This window comes from Pseudopipra pipra, chromosome W, assembly GCF_036250125.1.
Source record: "Pseudopipra pipra isolate bDixPip1 chromosome W, bDixPip1.hap1, whole genome shotgun sequence".
Lineage (NCBI taxonomy): Eukaryota > Metazoa > Chordata > Aves > Passeriformes > Pipridae > Pseudopipra > Pseudopipra pipra.
The window spans coordinates 708,600-726,349 of NC_087580.1; the positions used below are offsets into that span (position 1 = coordinate 708,600).

At 48.9% G+C, this 17,750-nt stretch overlaps 2 long non-coding RNA genes across 3 annotated transcripts in view; one reads left to right on the plus strand and one right to left on the minus strand.

Annotated features, from left to right (window-relative positions):
- LOC135405804 (uncharacterized) overlaps window positions 1-17,750 on the plus strand; it is a 369,333-nt gene that overhangs the window by 68,519 nt on the left and 283,064 nt on the right. The gene's annotated exons all lie outside the window — the stretch shown is intronic.
- On the minus strand, window positions 6,333-7,751 carry LOC135405799 (uncharacterized). The gene is made up of 3 exons (XR_010426004.1): window positions 7,514-7,751; window positions 7,205-7,305; window positions 6,333-6,445 (listed from the first exon to the last, which is right to left on the minus strand). It is a non-coding gene; the product is annotated as an uncharacterized LOC135405799 (long non-coding RNA).

The window sequence follows — 17,750 nt, forward strand, 5'->3', positions numbered from 1 at the left end:
AATTGTTCATCTGTATAATTGTATTTATTGTATTATTTTTATTAAATTGTTATTCTGACATAATCTCTTTTGAGTTGAGTTCATTTCCCTTGCCAGTTTACCTTTAAACCAGCACAAACACCTTCATAAACTTGGATGCAGGACTGGAAGGGATACTAAGTAAGTTTGCAGATGATACAAAATTGGAAGGAGCTGTTGACTCCCTCTAAGGCAGAAAGGCCCTGCAGAGAGATCTTGGCAAATTAGAGGGCTGGGACTTCACTTGAGGACTTCACAAACCCTATGATGTTTAACAGCAAGTGATCGATTCTGCAGCAGGGATGGGGCAACCCAGGATGCACAGAGAGACTGGGGAATGAGAAAGCAGTGCTGCAGAAAGGGACCTGAGGGTCCTGGTTGATGGCAAGTTCAATACGAGCCAACAGTGCTGTGGCAGCCAGGAGGGCCAACCGTGTGTCCTGGGGGGCATCAGGCCAGGTATCACTGGCTGGTCCAGGGAGGGGATTGTCCCACTCTGCTCTGACCTGGGATGGCCTCACCTGCAATATTGGGGCAGTTTTGGGCACCACAATAAAAAAAAGACATCAAGCCATTTGACAGCATCCAAAGGAGGGCATCGAGGATGGGGAAGGGCCTTGAGGGGAAGCCATGTGAGGAGCAGCTGAGGGCACTTGGTCTGTTCAGCTGGAGAAGAGGAGACTGAGGGGAGATGTCACTGCAGTTACAACTTCCTCGGGAGGGGAAGAGGAGGGCTAGACACTGATCTCTTCTCTGTGAGGACTAGTAACGGGAGCCTAGGGAATGGCCTGAAGTTGTGTCAGGGAAAGTTTAGATTGGATACCAGAAAGAGGTTCTTCACCCAGAGGGTGGTTGGATGCTGGAATAGGCTCCTCAGGGCAGTGGTCACAGCCCAAAGTCTGAGAGAGCTCAAGAAGCATTTAGATGATACTCTCAGACACATGGTCCAACTCTTCAGGATGGTCCTGTGCATGGCCGGGAGCTGGACTCAATCAATGGTTCTTGTGGGTCCCTTCCAACTCAGCATATTCTGTGATTCTGTGATAAAATCTCCCTGAGCCTTTTCCTTTCAAACCCGCAAAACACACCTTTCTCAGTCTTCCCTTGTGCATTTTGTGCACCAGCTCCTCACCATCTTTATGGCCTTCCTCTGGACTCACTCAAGTATAGGAGTATCTTCTTTGTTCTAGGGAGCAGAAAAACAGGACACCATGCTTCAGATGAGATCTCAGAAGTATTGAATAAAAGGAAAGAATCCCTTCACTTGTCATGGTGGCATCACTGCTGCTAGCATGGCCCAGGATACAGCTGCCCTTTTCTGCAAAGGCATTTTGCTCATTCATATTCACTTTGTCCACTTGGATGCCCCCAGATGTTTTTCTGCAAAATTCTCTCCTAACCAGTGAGACCTTAGCCTGTTCCATTGCTGTTCTATTTGTGGCTATCTTCATTACGCAACCTTAATGAGGAAAACACTCTTTTGGGTCTTGGTGGGGACAGCATGGGCTGTTGGATTCGCAAATTCATCCAGGTTGTATTTGTTGTTCATCTTCCCTTCTGTGGCCCAAATGAACTCAACAATTTCTTTTGTGATGTTACACAAGTGATTAAGTTAGAATGTACCAACACTTACATATTGGAGTTTATTATGTTTGTCAACAATGACCTAGTCCTCTTTATATGTTTCATTTTTCTGCTGATTTGCTACAATGTCCTACTAATCTGCCTGAAAACACTCGATCTCCAGAGGGGAGAGCAAAGCAGCAACTACCTGCGCTACCCACATCATTATTGTCTTTGTTATGCTTGTACTAGCTATATATATATTTACTGCTGGCCTTTCTACATGTTGCCTCTGGGCAAGGTAGTGGCTGTGTTCCACACCATGGTTTTTCCCCTTATCACCCCCATGATCTACACCCCTGAGGAACAGGGAGATGTTCAGTGCCATGAAATGTTTGTTGGTGCACTACTTTCTGGAGAGAAGGAAACAGAAAGGAAATGCATTCATAAAGCACAGAATTACAGTATTCTTTTGTTTTGGAACAGTTTACAGGAGAGATTCATAGGTCTTATCAATGGCCCAGAATATTAGAGATATTTCTTATAGATAAATATTGAATGTCATTGCCTTGCTTTGTCAGGTCTAAATATTTCCAGTGCAGTGAGTATCATCAGATTTTTATAAATAAATAGACATAAATATCTGGGGTGTAAAATAAGTTACTGCAGTACAGTAGGTAGGCAGCCTGTTTGTTCCTTTCTACTAGTGGATAACCAAATCAACATCAGAGCAAATAAGAACCAGGAAACCTTCTTCTTCCAAGTCCTGGGCATTAGTATAAAATGGGAAATCTAATTCTTGTCCCATGTAGTGAGAAAGTTAGGTTTGATTCTTCAGTAGAAATTTCCTTATAATAAACTTACTAACGATAAAGTAAGGACAGGCAGCAGATTTTAAAGATCTTTGAAAATCATATCTTGACTAATACCTGAATTGCACTCTTGGGACATGAGTGGAAAAGAGACAAGGAAAGGAAAATGGATCTGCCTGAGGCCACAGTCCCATGGAGAGCTCAGCCCTGCACTTGGCCACTAGAGCTGTTCCACAGCTCATGGGCACCCCCAGAGTGGCAGCAGAGCCTCTCTGCTCTCCATAGCAGGGCCTGCCCTGGACACAAAGGTGTAAGGCCAGGGATGGGGAGGCCCAGGATGAGGGACTATGGGGATCCTGTTTCTCCAGTGAATGGGGCCTTCCATGAGGGCAGCACGCACCAGAGTGGTGCCCGAGCTGAGCGCAGCACTGGGCTGCATCCGGACCTTCAACCTGCCCAGGGAGTCCTGGAGCCCCAGGATGGAATGTTGCCAGTAGAAGGCATAGCCCATTCTTGGGGAGCTTTGTCAGCGAACAATTATATTGAAGCAATTCTATTAAAGCTAGCAAAACAGTTATTAAGAGATTAGATCTTATTAGAGATCGATGTTACTCACTCCTACCAACAACCGTGGGCAAATCTATTTTGCTCAGCCTTGAGGAGTGACCTTGAGGGGCTTCCCCACTCAAAGGAAGGATCTTCAAACACCTTAGGGAGGTATGCTAGAAGTCCTTGGTATGCAAAAGTGGGACTGGACTTTTATTGTATAAAGTGATTGACTATCAGTCATATACATCTTTAGATGATGTGTTTTCAGGCTTACTCAGTAATTTTACTTAACTTTCCTAATTAATTTTTTGAAGTACTCTTATTTTCCACCCTGTGATACCCCACTATAGCCAGCATTTAGTAAGGTTTTATCATAAGCTTCTATAGTGGGAATGCAGCTCGGGAAAATTACTGAAACTTTGAGTTTTGTTAAAAAAACTATAATCAACCTTGATATGCTTCAATGATCTCAGACCTGGGGAAGAGAGATATTGCTGAAATGGGACACAAGGAATGCAGAATTTATGTACCAAAAGGACATAAATTTTGCAGAACCCTGAGACAAAGAAGGAACTAACAAAGACAATTTGACAATTGTACTGAAACCCTGTCTATCTGGGAGAAATAATGAAAGCACCTAAAACATGGACTAATAGCATGAGAAGCAAGAAATCAATAACTAAGATAGAATACTAATTAATGAACTGAATTATGCCATTTATAGCCCATGAACATTAATTTCTTTGTTTGATAAAATGTGTAAATTGTGAAAAGTTTTGAACTTGCACGCGCATCTTTAGAGGAGTGATCCCCCATGAAATAAAGTATTACCTGCTTCCTAGTACTAAAAATAGTATTTGAGAGTTTGATTTATCCTGCCTGACATTTTGGGCTCCAGTAGTGGGTCTGATAGTTTGGCCAAGCTGGTCTCAGCATTCTTCAACACTAAAAACAGCAGACCCTCCTTGCTCACTCCTATCAGTGATCAGCAGACCATCCTTGCTCAAGCCATCACTGACAAGTCATAAACAAGACACAGCTGGAGCTGCTATATCCCTGCTTAGGCAGAGCATCCAGCTCCAGCTGGCACAGCTGCCCTGAGCAACACTTGACTGGCACTCCGTCACTTTACACTAGAAAAGCCCTGTTCCCAGATTTTAATGGGAGGGACTTCTAACAGCTCCGTCTGGGAGTGTGTGTGGGGATTCCTCCCTTGGGTGGGGACAGCCATCAAGGTTACTCCTTGAGCCTGAGAGAAAGCGATTTGCCCATGGCCGTTGGCAGGGGTACCATCAATCTCTACTTAATATTTGTTTTCTTAGCTTTAATATAATTGCTTCAACACTGCTTCCAAATACTGCACTATGTTTGTAGCTAAAATTATCTACAACGTGGAATAAATAATTCTGATTACAGTATTTTAGTATTTATTATTTTATTATTTTAATAACATTTATAATAACATTACTATCTATTGCTGAATATATATAACATGTAATAATGTATTATAAAGTATTACTTCTCTCTATATTTCTATATTACATTTCTATATATATTTCTATATTTCTATATATACTTCTCTCTATATATATTCTATATTTCCATATATATGTCTATATTTCTAATAATATTTCTATATTATTATAACTATCATCTACTTAGCTAAATCATTCACTCAGGTCTGAGAAGGCGTGTCGAAAACAAGGGTGCCTTGGCTAATAAACGCAGTGCTAGTCTTCCGTTCTGCTTGAGCCAGGGCCATAATCCAACGCCATCATTGCCAGAGTGCCCTGAATGCTTGTCTGACGTGAATCTCTGGGGCGTGGAAACCCTCCTCTTCTTCTCTGAAGGGCGGTAGTCTGTGTGCTGCACAATCTCTACTTAATATTTGTTTTCTTAACTTTAATATAATTGCTTCAACACTGCTTCCAAATAGTGCACTATGTTTCTAGCTATAATTATCTACAATGTGGAATAAATAACTCTGCTTAAAGTATTTTAGTATTTACTATTTTATTATTTTAATAATATTTATTATACTATTACTATCTATTGCTGAAGATATATAACATGTACTAATGTATTATAAAATATTACTTCTATATTATATTTCTATATATATTTCTATATTTCTATATATATTTCTCTCTATATATTCTATATTTCTATATATATTTCTATATTTCTATATTATATTTCTGTATAGATTTCTATATTTCTATGTATATTTCTATATATTTATTCTATATTTCTATATATATTTCTATATATATATTCTATATTTCTATATATATTTCTATATTTCTAATAATATTTCTATATTATTGTAACTCTCATCTACTTAGCTAAATCATTCCCTCATGTCTGAGAAGGCGTATCGAAAACAAGGATGCCTTGGCTAATAAACGCAGTGCTAGTCTTCCGTTCTGCTTGAGCCAGGGCCATAATCCAACGCCATCATTGCCAGAGTGCCCTGAATGCTTGTGTGACGTGAATCTCTGGGGCGTGGAAACCCTCCTCTTCTTCTCTGAAGGGCGGTAGTCTGTGTGCTGCCCAAACTGGCTGTGGCAATCACAGCCCCACCATGTTGATCTTCTCTGCTCTCTCTGCCTCTGTCGGGTTTGCTCCCGAGCAGCCCGGAGCATGAGAGCCTGCTTGGAGCTGGCTTTGGAGGGCCCTGGAACTGCAGTATTCACTAAGACTTGGTCACAACGTGCAGGACTTGTTCTCTCCCTCTTTCTCTTCCGCAGTGAGCGGTCACAGTCTGTGTACTGCACAAACCGGCTGCCAAGGTTGTAAGTTCCCCGCACAGATCTGCTTGGCTCCCTCTGCCTCAGCAAGGTTTGCTCCTGAGCAGCCCTGGGAGCGGGAGCCCACCGGCAGATCCTCTTGGAAGGCCTTGCAGCTGTGCTATCCCTAGGACCACGGTCACGACTTGGAGGACCAGTTCTTCTCTCTGAAGCGTCCTCATAGTCTGTGGTGTCCCCAGACCAGCTGCGGAGATCCCTGCCCCACAGAGGGAATCTGCTGCGGGACCGCTCCCTGCCAGTGTCCTTCATGCCCTGCCAAGAGAGCTGTGGAGAGTTCCTGCCCTTTTCTCCTGAAAGGATCAGAGCAGTGGGGAACCCCTACAAGTTCTGGGACAGGACAGTTTAGGGCCTCCAAAAGGCTCTTTTGGAGGGCTACTAAGACCAAAAGGCCAGAGGCGCACAAAAGGGATGGATCCAGGTGGGATGCTTTGAGAGGGAGCAGTGTTGTGGCTGTGAAGAAAGGTGCGGTGTGTGAGGGGCAAAAGAGAAATGCTGAGATCCCAGAAAGAAATCCACTCTTCCTCTGATGCCCTGACCCATGACCCCAAAGTTACCTTAGTCCTACCAGTCAGAGCCTGTGGTCCAACAGAGCCCGCCTGCTTGCTGCTGGCCACACACTGACTGAGGAAGGAAGGGGCATGTGATGGTGCCAGTGAGGAAGAAGGCCTTTCTCCAATTCTCAGATCAGAGCATCTGGAGAAAAACAAAAGAGTGATCTCAGTTTAGAGCTGTTGTTGCAACCTCCTCTGGGGTTCAGTCATTTTCTCAGAGAGGCTTCTATGACAGAGAGAAGACTTAACCAAGGACACTAATGGGAAACTCAGCTAGGGTCTTCCCACCAAGTTTGCCTCTGTCCCAACAAAAACCTCATCTCTATACCTCCCACAGCCTCCATTTCATAAATTCACAGACTTGTTTGGGTTGCAAGGGACCTTTAACTTTATCTTGTTCCACCCCGCTGTGGTGGGCAGGAACACCCTCCACTATTCCAAGGTTTCTCCAAGCCCTGTCCAACCTGGCCTTGAACACTTCCAGGGATGGGGCCCCCACAGATGCTGTGGCAACCTGTGCCAGTGTCTCAGCACCCTTACAGCAAAGAATTCCTTCCCAATATCTAATGTAAACCTGCCCTCTGTTAGCTGAAAACTGATAGCCTTCATCCTGTCACTACATTCCCTGACAAATGGTGCCTCCCCATCTTTCCTGGAGGTCCTCTTTAAGTCCTCTTATCTACAAGAGTCAACATCAGAGACCAGGCAAGTAGCAGATTCCATCCGGGCCGCAGCCTGAAGCCCAGTAAAGGACAGACACGGAGTAGTTCAGATTTGACAGCACTGAATGATGCAGGTAGTAATTTCATTTGATGAGAAAAACACTCAGGAAGGTGAGAAGCACAACTGCAAATGAGGCAAAGGAAATGTATTCTGAACCTATTTGAATCCTGGTTATTACCTGGCATAGAACAGCAGGTAGGCTTGCTGCCTGAGAACTGTGTCAATGGAACACAGCTGCACAGATTCATCGTCCATCCGGTACCACAATCCATTGCTGGCCTGTAAAAAAAAGGCAAGGATCTCTCCATGGTTTCTCTCCAAAAACACAGGTAGGAAACTGCCAAACCGAGAGCATGTCAAAACAAATGCAGTCCAGCCACTAAGGAGGCCTTCTGCCCCAAAACTTTGGCTGTCAGTAACACTGACAGGAAAGTTTATCTTCCCCAGCACACATTTTTCCCCATTGGGAAGGAAGTTGCTCTTTTACCTTTGTGTAGCAGAAATAGTGTCCTCCATGACAGCTGACACCACTGTGCACCAGGACAGCATATAAGGAGTAGAGGAGTGCTTCTCCATCTGCCTGAGACATGTATGGGCGAAGATCCAAGTACTCCGGATACTCTACAACCTATGGAGAGACCAAGAGGGCTCAGAAATGACCCTGGTCTGTGACATGAAATAGCCTACCAAGTGCAGGGGCCAGTCCAGGGGTATCAATACATCTCTGGGGCTCATGAGCACTTGGTTTTCCATAAAGCAACATAACATCGTTTGGGTGGCAGGAAACCCTTCTCAGTCAAAGCAGCCCTATCAGAGCACAGTGCTTGCCTGTCTTCCCACAGGAACTTTCCACTCCCCAGAAGGGACCCCAAAAAACCCAACACAAGCAGCTTGTGACAAGCATACTGCTTTAGGAAATCTGCTTCTTGAAGAGAAAGCTGCACACCAATAGTGTACACACCTTGCTGATCTTGCCACCAGTGAAGCAGTCAAACCTCTTCAGACACACAGTGAGAACCTTGGGTGCACAGTGGACAGTGAACCTCTTAGTGGCGGCAACATTCTTCTCACACCTTGAAACCAAGCACAGAGCACAGCGCTGAAATGCACCCTATCTTCCACCAAGGCAGTCAGACAACCTTTCTTGTCTCCTGCATCCTTATGCTATTTTAAGGCAATTCGGTGCCATATTTAAAACAAACAAACAAACAAACAAAAAACCCCAACCCCCCTCCCCCAAAAAACCAGACAAACAAAACTGAGTCTCATCAGTGTGCAGTAAACTTCCACGAGAAGATGACTTCTGCTCAATGACTTGTAGCCCCCTCACACAGAGTCTCGTGTTAATATGTTGTTAGTAATCATCTTACTTGCTACATTTAAAGCAGTTTTCCCCATCCAGGTGCTCCGGTGTTACAAAGTCCTCCAGAGCTGCAGTGAGGGATGAGGCTGCCTGGAGAATTGAGAAATCGGTGCACTGAGCTACAGCAAATGCCCTGGCCCAAACATTTTCCAGGAGCTGACAAGAAAACCCCTGTAGCTGATGCTGAGGAGACCCGCCATGAATCTGCAAGCTGTATCCAGAAGGAGCCAGAAAGAGAGTGTGGTGCTGAACATTTCCCCTGTCCCAGAGGTTCTCAGGGGCAATCAAGAGCTCCCTCTCTGTATCACCTGCCATTGAGCTACTGATGTTATGTACGGTCATCAGTAGTGAAAACAATCCAACCCATCAGCCTGGAAGCCAGACAGGTGTTGAAGGAGGGCAAAGGAAAGAAGGAGGAGGCTATGTCAAGGGTGCAGAGCGCAGAATGGGTGCTTGTCCAGCTTCAAGCCAGCACCTACAGAGAGACCAGTGCCATGGCCTCTGCAGGAGGACAACATCCGTTCCCCTTCCCATCCACGACCAAGACCTCTTGTGTTCACAGTATATGCTTTCAGGACAAATGTGTTGACTCTGAAAAGCCTTACCATGTCTTGAAGCACAACTGCAAAACCTCTTACTTTGATATCCAAGGGGACATCCAGGAAGGCCTCATAGGAATCAGAAATGGCTTTGCAGCTGAAGCAGATGACTGGAAGGAAAAATCAAAATGCCGAGCAATGGTGAGCTGAACGATGGTACTGCTTTGTGCTCATTGTACCTGTCCTGCTAGTCCCAGGGCCAGCTGTTGGGCACAGGCAGACAGAAGGGCACAGGCAGTGCCAAGGAGAGCAGCTGTTGTAGAAACATACCTCTGGATCTCAGAAAGCCTCCAAATATTTGATGGACAATGGTAGTAGATTGAGATGATATGTCCAAGCTGGAAACAAGTAGTAAGACAGAGCATTACTTCCTCCAAGCCCCGGCTGTAGGTTTTCCTTGATGAGGCCACATCAAGGAGTCCAAAGGGCTCAGAACTTTGTAAAGGTAACTTGCTTGTGCTTACTCGTTGCTTGCACTCAGACAAGCTCTCTGCATGGCATTGACAGTACAGCATAAGAAGTCATGGGCATCTTCCTCCCTGCCAAGCTGAAAATGTTCTCCTATGACTAAGAAACAGGAAGTTAGTAGTTGTCTCCTACAGGAAGGGAAGAAAACCTCTCAAAGAACCTGAAATCACATACATCTGAAACCCCTGAGAACAGCCCAAGGCAGGATGGCACTGACTGAACGCAGGACCTTGTTAACATGCGCTTCCATGATGCACATCATGCAGAAGCCTTGTTGGCGACCTGAGGAGGGAGGGAGAGAAGGTCCTCTGGTTAGCAAAATATCCCTAGTGGTGGAATACTCCTCTTCTTCCACTCCCACTCCAGTGTAATATGCCACTCCTCCCAGTGTTTCAACAAGCACGGGACGTTTTAGTGCATAGAAAATGTTCTTCAGAGGAATGCTAAACTGAGGTTTTAACTTGCAGGAATAGAGACCCAGAGCTAGAAAGATGTGCCTTCCTGAAGAATAAGACAGCTGGATAGGACAGGTGGCTCCTGAGTGTACAAAGAACACAAGTTCTGGGGCTGACAAAGGGCTGCTTTTCTCCTAAATCAAATTTCAGGTTCTGGGAATCCTTGGGATTTGATGAACAGATTCACAGGGAGATGTCCCTAAGAGTACTCACAGGCCTGGCTGTGCTCCCGGGAGAGCAGATAGTTGGCCAGCGGCGGGGTGTATGTCAGGCATTGTAGGACAGCGTTAAGGAAGCATGTGTTGCCCACATTGAGGAGTCCTGCTCCAGCACTCTGTCTTTGCTGCCAGACCATGCAAATCTTCTCTGGGGGAAAGAGGATCCTTTGTGGCGGAGTCATTCCCTCGGCAATGACTGCAGGGAAATTCCATTTGAAAAGAGACGAAATGAGGCACAAAGGCATATTTAAACAGTGAGGTCTCTACAGGAGCACTCAGGACCATCTGCTTCAACTGCCAACCCAACAACATCAGGGGAAGCTTAAACAGTGCCATTTAAATTTACTGTTTTGGAAAAATCCATTTCCCTGTTTACGTTGCTGAGAGTCCAACAAACCCACAATCTGGTTTCTGGGCCGCAGGCTACCTTCCTTTCTCAGTAGAGTTCTAGACTGGATTATCAGTGAAGCCATCCCTTTTCCTGATTGTAACTTGTTGAAAACAAGGAAATACTGAGCACGGAAGGTAACCCAAAGGATGGCAGACCTCTCTACGAGCAATGGCAGCTTTCCAAGTCTTGTACCTAGTGTCAGAGGAGCGACAAAAGGTGTTTTCCTGGGTCTAATTGTAAACACGGGGGTCAGTTTGACTGCTCTCAGGAAACATCCCAGAGATCACTCTAGGTTGGGAGCACATCATTCTGGGATTTGACCACCAGCCATGTCAGTTGCCTGTGGCAGTTCACAAAGTCCAAACCTGCTGGTGAAGCTATTACTCACAGGAGTCGTTCCCTGCTGTGGCCATTGCCTCTCTCAGGAAGAGAGTGCAATGCTTTAGATGACCAAGGATGTCTTTCTCTCCAGAAAGAGAACAGCACCAATCCCGTCACCTAGTTGCAAAGAAATTACTGTAGCTCACCGAAAGTATCAAAACTCTAAATAAACGCAGAACGGCATCCCCCACCAAGTCTTTCAGTGGTGCTCCTAACTGCTGCTGAGCTGCAGCTCACGCCCTTATGATCAGGCGCGGGGCACCAACTCACAGCGGGTTCAAAGGCCCTTTTGAAATGCTCCAATGGACGTTACCTTCTCTGAAGAGGCCCTGCTGCTCTCCTGACACTGCTTCAGCAACAGAGCCCTCTGGCTTTCCCACCTCCTAGGAGTGACCGTCTTTCAGCCACTACTTTAACTGCTGCCTTTGCTGCTCTCCTTTTTCTGCCTCCCTCCCTCCCACAGCAATCAAGGTGGGCTGAGCCCATCCCCTCAGACTACAGTCACCTCCCTGCTGACCTATCCTAGGCTATGGAAAAAAAAACAAGAATCAGCAAACTGGAATTCTAGCCGAGGTCATACCTGGCCAGCCTCTAAAAGTTGTAACAGCTCAGCCTACAGCTAGGAAGGTATAAATCAGCCTATACTTTTATCCCATATACCCTGCTCTATGATCTGGGCCAAAAGTCAAAGCATTACCTTTGAAAGAGGAGGAAAGTTGAGGAGAAATGGTCAGTAAACAATAAACCATCCAAAAAAGGCAGGCACACAAGTAGCAAAGGAAGGAGCTGAGTTATCCCGAAGGCCGACTCTGTCCAACTGATTTTCGTTGGCGCGCTCCTCAGGATACCGGATGGGTGCCACATCTCTGCCCCTTTGTGACATGGGGTCACATGGAACCCCACGGAACCATATGGAACCACATGGTTCTTGGGCACAGGAACCCACATGGCACGTCCGCCAGGTGGAAGCCACTGGACCTCCCCCCGTGCTGGTGGCAAAGGGCTCGTCATCCTCTGACAGAGCTCCCACACCTTCCCTGAGCCACACGGCCTGAGGAGTAAAAGCCTGCTCAGGGCTGTAACTGAGCCAGGTCACAGCTTTTCTGGCCCCCAAGACGCTGAGGGTTTCACTGCCACTTCTATCAGGGAGACTCTTAGCAAAGCACCTGGACTCTTATGGGTTCATTTCCAATTAATTTCATCTGCCCCCAGGGTACAACCATGGGCTGACCCTGAACTGGGACTGCCAAAGGAACCCTTCAGAGGCTGCGCTGGGAGGACCTTGCCTGGCTGCTGGCCCCCGCCCAGCTGCTGTCTTGTCCTCAAGCTCTGAAAACGTTCCGGGATGGCTTTTTAGCAGCTTCCCATTTACTCCTGCCGCTAGGGTTGGTTAGGTTTTGATCAGCCGCAGCTTTAGCCAGACTCCCACTCTGGATGGTGAGGGCACGCGCGTGTTAGGCGGAGCTATCCCCTGCACGTCCGGCGCCGAAATAAACAAATACCGGCTTAATAGCACCTGTGGCTGTTGAGTTTTACTACTGTTGCCTTTTCCTGGCATCAATGGATAGAGACAGTTTTGTCCCTGCTGCACTTGGCCTATGTTGTTTTGGGCTTGTTGGAAATCATAAAACTTTTCTAATTTTTTTAGTGTTCCTAATTAACTTTTTGATTAGTTGTTTTTAACACACATCATAGGCGGTGCGTTCAGCCTTAAATCAACTTTAGCCAGCATGGAGTAAAAATTGTCATAAGCTCCTTTGGGAGAACACAGCCTGGGAAAAGTACTAAAACTGTAAGTTTTGTTGAAGTTAACCCTGTTATGCTTCAGTGGAGAAAGCCTGTCAGAGAAAGATGTCCTGTTGAAGGAGGAGATCTGGAACACAAGATTTATGGACTACAAGGACCTTCTGCAGAAACCAGCAGCTAAAGAAGAAGACTAACAAAGGCTCAGCATTTGTGTCAGAAAATCCCTAGGGGAGGGAAAATATACAAAAAAGATTAAAGATATGAAGTTATTACAGTAGAAAGTGAGAAATTAATAACCAATCCCACATAGAATACTAATGAATGAAAGGGAGTGAGTGATGTAATTTGGAAGCAATGAACATTAATTTCTTTGTTTGCCAAATCTGTATAAATAGGTGAAAAGCGATGTCTTGCTGTCAGTACGGAGGCAGGATTTTTGTCAGCCACATGCACCCGCAGGGCTGCAAATAAAAGTAATCCCTTGCTTTCTAACACTAAAAAGCCAATTTGTTAGAGGGTCCTATTTATCCCGACAGTTTCAGAGGTGTTTAGCAACAGGCAGTCCTCTGGACACCTGGTGGAACCTCTGCTCAGCAGGCAGATAGTGTTTCTCATGCGCCAAGGATGCAGCTGGTTGTTATTTAACAACACTTGACCTGGCTGGTTTGGCCCCTGCCTGGAATGGGGCATCAAGTTTTACTCAGTTCTTCTCAGGACAGGTGGTTTCACTCCTGCCCAGCTCAGCACAGTTCATATGGCTCCTGCTCCACTCCGAGGTGTTTCTTCTTTTAGACTTGGGGCATCCAGCTCGGGCATGACTTTGCTTGGATGGCTTTTTTCATCACGTCTTGCAGCAGCTGGTTTTATCCCTGTCATCCTTGGGGAGGCTCCTTGTATCCCTTACCCAGACAAAGGATCTGCATTTACTCCTGCATTACACCTCTCAGGTGACCTTTTTATGCCCCTGCCCTAACCTGATGTCCAGGTCCTGTATTACCGTCCTCCCAGCAGCACTTCAGGAGCTCTCTGATGAAGACAATCAACAATGGCACTCGTGAACAGTGCCTCTGCTCCTGCCTCCTGCTCATATGGGGGCATTTTAGGACAGAAACAGCTGTGCTCTGTGACCAAGCTGGTCCTACATGAGTCCCCTTTGCCCTCATCGTCAGTCCCTGAAGGTCCAGTGCGCCAGGAAGACCCCTTCTCCCCCTCCCTATCAGCCTTCCCATTTCCAGGCCCCAGGCCGACTCCTTTGCTCCTCACAGGCCTTGCAGGTCACAGGCACCTGCCTGCCAGGCTGGGATGGCCTCATAGCAGCACAGGGCAGCACAGCAGCACACAGAGCCCCATCTTAATACCAAACAGACTCTTCTCCCCTGAAAGGGCCACTCCTGTTCTGTTAACGTGTTTCAAGTCTAGATTAAGATTGTTATATTGACATGACAAACCAAGGATTAGGATGTGCCCTGGCCTGCAGAGTGATCAGGTCCAGGGGATCAGGCATCCTAAGCTGAGCTGTGCTATACAATTCGGTGCTAAAGGGCTTACAAAATCTTGCTATGCTGGTGCTGCTTATAGAAATCTTGTGCTACTCAAATCATGGTATTCTGGGCTATAGTGATCATACCATGATGTTAAAAAAAATGAAGCTTTAATTGTAACTATGTGTCATGGTTTGAGATAGCCCCAAAAAATCCAATTCCCTAGCTCCATCCCCCTCCCACATCTCAACCCAATGTGAGATGGGCTTTTCCAGACAAAACACACCAGACTCTAACTGGGGGAAAGGGAATATATTACAATGACTGTACAAATAAATATAACATCACATTATACACATCATCACAACTATCTCTACCATGACATATAGTATTTACAATGGACCAGATCTCTTCTCCCCTCCAAATAAAAGTCCAGGAGGGAAAGAAGGACAGATCCCTTCCAGTCCTTAAGCAGCAGCATCTTCTGAGGCAGCAGTCTGTCTGTCTTCTCCACATGCAGCAGCTGATAGCTGGCTTTCTGCCAGCACTCACATGGGAGGTATCCAAACTCTCCCTCAGCCCCCTTGACACAGGCAAAGGGGTCTTCCGTGGGCTTCGTAACCCCAGACAAGGTCGTTTCACCACGTCATATCACGAAGACACAGGGGGGTCTTCGTGACGGTCTGGTATCTCTTGCAGGGCCTCTGTGCCCTGTCTCTCAGGCTGCCACCGTGGCAGCAGTGCAAGGGGGGGGAGCCAAGGTCAACTCCCCCCACATTCCATCTGGCCGTCCCGGTCCAGCTCCGGGACGCCCTGAGCTTCTCAGCTCCTCTCTCTCTCCGGTGCTGCATGTCCAAAACTACTCTCCAAAATAGGAGTCCATGTCCCTCTTCTCCAAGAGGGTCTCAAAGGAGTTTTGCGGGATCTGGTACAGTCTTACCCCAAACTCTGTCTCTCAGCTGCTCTCTTTCCTCGGCTCTCCTTCCAGGAGTCTTTTCTCTGGTGTTGCATGTTGCTTCTGCTGCTCCTCTGGTTCAGGTCCTTATCTCTGGCTCTCTGCCACCGTTTCTCTGGTCAGCGTCGGCTGCTGCTCTGCGTCCATGGAGAAAACATCTCCCGGCATAACTACAGGCACCTAGCCCAGCTTTATGCTGTTCCAGGTCCCTGCAGCCCCCAGCCAAGGGCTGGGAGGCCCCAGAGGGCCCAAGGGGCTTAGAGCCCCTTCCTCGTGGCCCTACAACATGGCCACCTCTCCTACAACAACCCAAAACTACAACTCTTCTCTTCCGGTCTGGTTGTGATATGTTTACATTTTTGCAGGAGCGCCCATTGGGCAGAATTTCAAAACTTCCAAGGGTTTCCACCCCTTGGGGTCTACCACTTCTCTTAGCCTCTGGGGGAAAACAAAGTCCAAACCACTACACCCACGATGGTTGCAGACACTCCCAGTAGATCCCAGTTGCCCTCAGCATGCTCACAGTCATACCCAGTTAGTGCCACTTGCCCCAGGATGCTTCCAGTTCCCATCAGTAGGATCCCAGTCACTCCCAGTCTATGCCAGTTGCCTCCAGCATGCACCCTGTCACTCCCAGTCATTCCCAGTTTCTTCCAGGATGATCCCAGTTGCTCCCAGTTCTCCTCTATGTAGTTCCACTCACTCCCAGTATGATCCTGGGCACTAACAGTCACTGCTAGGATGGTTCCAGTATGGTTCTGGTCACTCCCACAGTGATCCCAGTCACTCCCAATAGGATCCCAGTTGCCCCTAAGGTGGTCCCAGTTCCTCCCAGTCCCCCCCCAGGATGGTTCCTTTCCCTCTCGGGGACTCCCAGTCTGAGTCCTGGATGATGCCATTTGCCAACTGCATGGTCCCAGTTGCTCCCAGTATTATCCCAGTATATGTCCAGTCACCCCTGGTATGATCCCAGTAACTTCCAGACACTTCCAGTATGAATCCAGTTTGACCCCAGTCATCCCCAGTATGGTTGCAGTCCCTCTCACATACTCCCAGTATTACTGCAGTCACTCCCAGGATGATCCCTGTCAGTCCCACTGTGATCCCAGTATGAGCTCAGCAGGGGCCTGGCTGCTCCCACTATGATCCCAGTTGCCCCCAGCATGGTTCCAGTTGCTACCATGGACCACTTCTCTGGTTCCAGTAACTCCCAGTATGATCCCAGCCTCTCCCAGTACAATACCACTCTATCCTAGGAGAATCTAAGTTACCCCCTGCATGGTCCCAGTTGCTCCCAGTCAGCCCACTATAGTTCCAGTCCCTCCCAGTATGATCCCTGTCACTGCCAGTCTCTCCCAGTCTCTCCCAGTCGACCTCAGCATGCTCCCAGTCACACCAATTATGCTCCCAGTCAGTTCCAGTGTGGTTCTAGTCGCTCCCAGTATGATCCCAGTTGCCCCCAGCGTGGTTGCTCCAGGATGGATCAGGAATGGGGACCACCCGGAGTTCCCCCCGTGTCACCCCGTTCTGGGGGGGCTCTGGGGGGGGCACCTGCACCCCAACACGGCACCCAGTGCTCCACAAAAGGGGCCGGGACCCCCCGACACCGCCCCACAGACCCACAAGGACCCCCCAACCCGCTCAGAGCCCACCCAGAGCCCCCAAACCCCAACTGTGGGGAGACCTTTCTGGGCACTGGGGGTGCCGGGAGCCCCCCCGGCTGCGGGGGTAACTCCCCCGTGTGCCGGCAGAGCCGCAGCGCCCAGCGCTCCCCACCTCGAGCCCACCGGCGCCCCCCCCTCGCCCCCAGCGCCCCCCGGGACGGCAATTTGGGCAGGGGGGAGGGGGGAGCGCCCAGGCCGGGCCCCCCCGCGCTGTCCCGGCCGTGGCGGCTGCGGCGGGGGCCGAGTGCGGGCGGGAGCGGCCAAGAGCCCAGCGCTGCCCCATCCCGACCTGCCCCAGCTCCAGCCCTGCTCCTGCCGCGGGAGGACATGGCTTTGGGGGCAAGGGGGGGCAAGGGGGGCCCAAGGGGGGGGCAAGGGGGGGGTAGAGGGGGGGCCCAAGGGGGGCCCAAGGGGGCTGGGCCAGGGGGGGAAGGGCTGCAGGGGGCGGATCCCGGAGGAGGAAACCCGCCAAAAGCGGCGGCCCAGCCGAGGGAGGAGCCGAACGGGAGCACAAAGAAGAGCAGCCAAAAGGTCCTGGCGGTGGCTCGGCAATGGCGGGGGGGGCGAGAGCGGTTTGGGGGCCCCCCGTGAGAGCCGGGGGGGAACCCCGGTAGCCGCGGAGTGGGGAGAGCGGAGAGGGGCGATCCCGGAGCTGGGGGACCCCTGGAATGCTGGAGGGGGGGGAGCAGAGAGGGAGCGCCGGGCCCCTTAAGTGGGGGTCCCGGAGAGGGGGAAGGCCTTGGAGTGTGGAGAGGAGGGGGGGCCTTGAGGCGGGGTGGGAGCCGAGAGCGCCAAGAGGTTTGCGAGGGTGGGAGGCGAGAGAGGAGGGCCGGCCGGCCCCGGGAGGCAGAGTGGGGAGAAGTGAGCCCTGGGACCCCCCTGGCAACACTAAAGGGGACCCCGGCGAGTGGGAACCCCCCGGAGCCGCGGGACCCCCGGCAGCCCGGAGAAGGGGGAACCCCAATGCAGGCAGAAGTGCCATCAGGCCAGACAGGGGGGACCC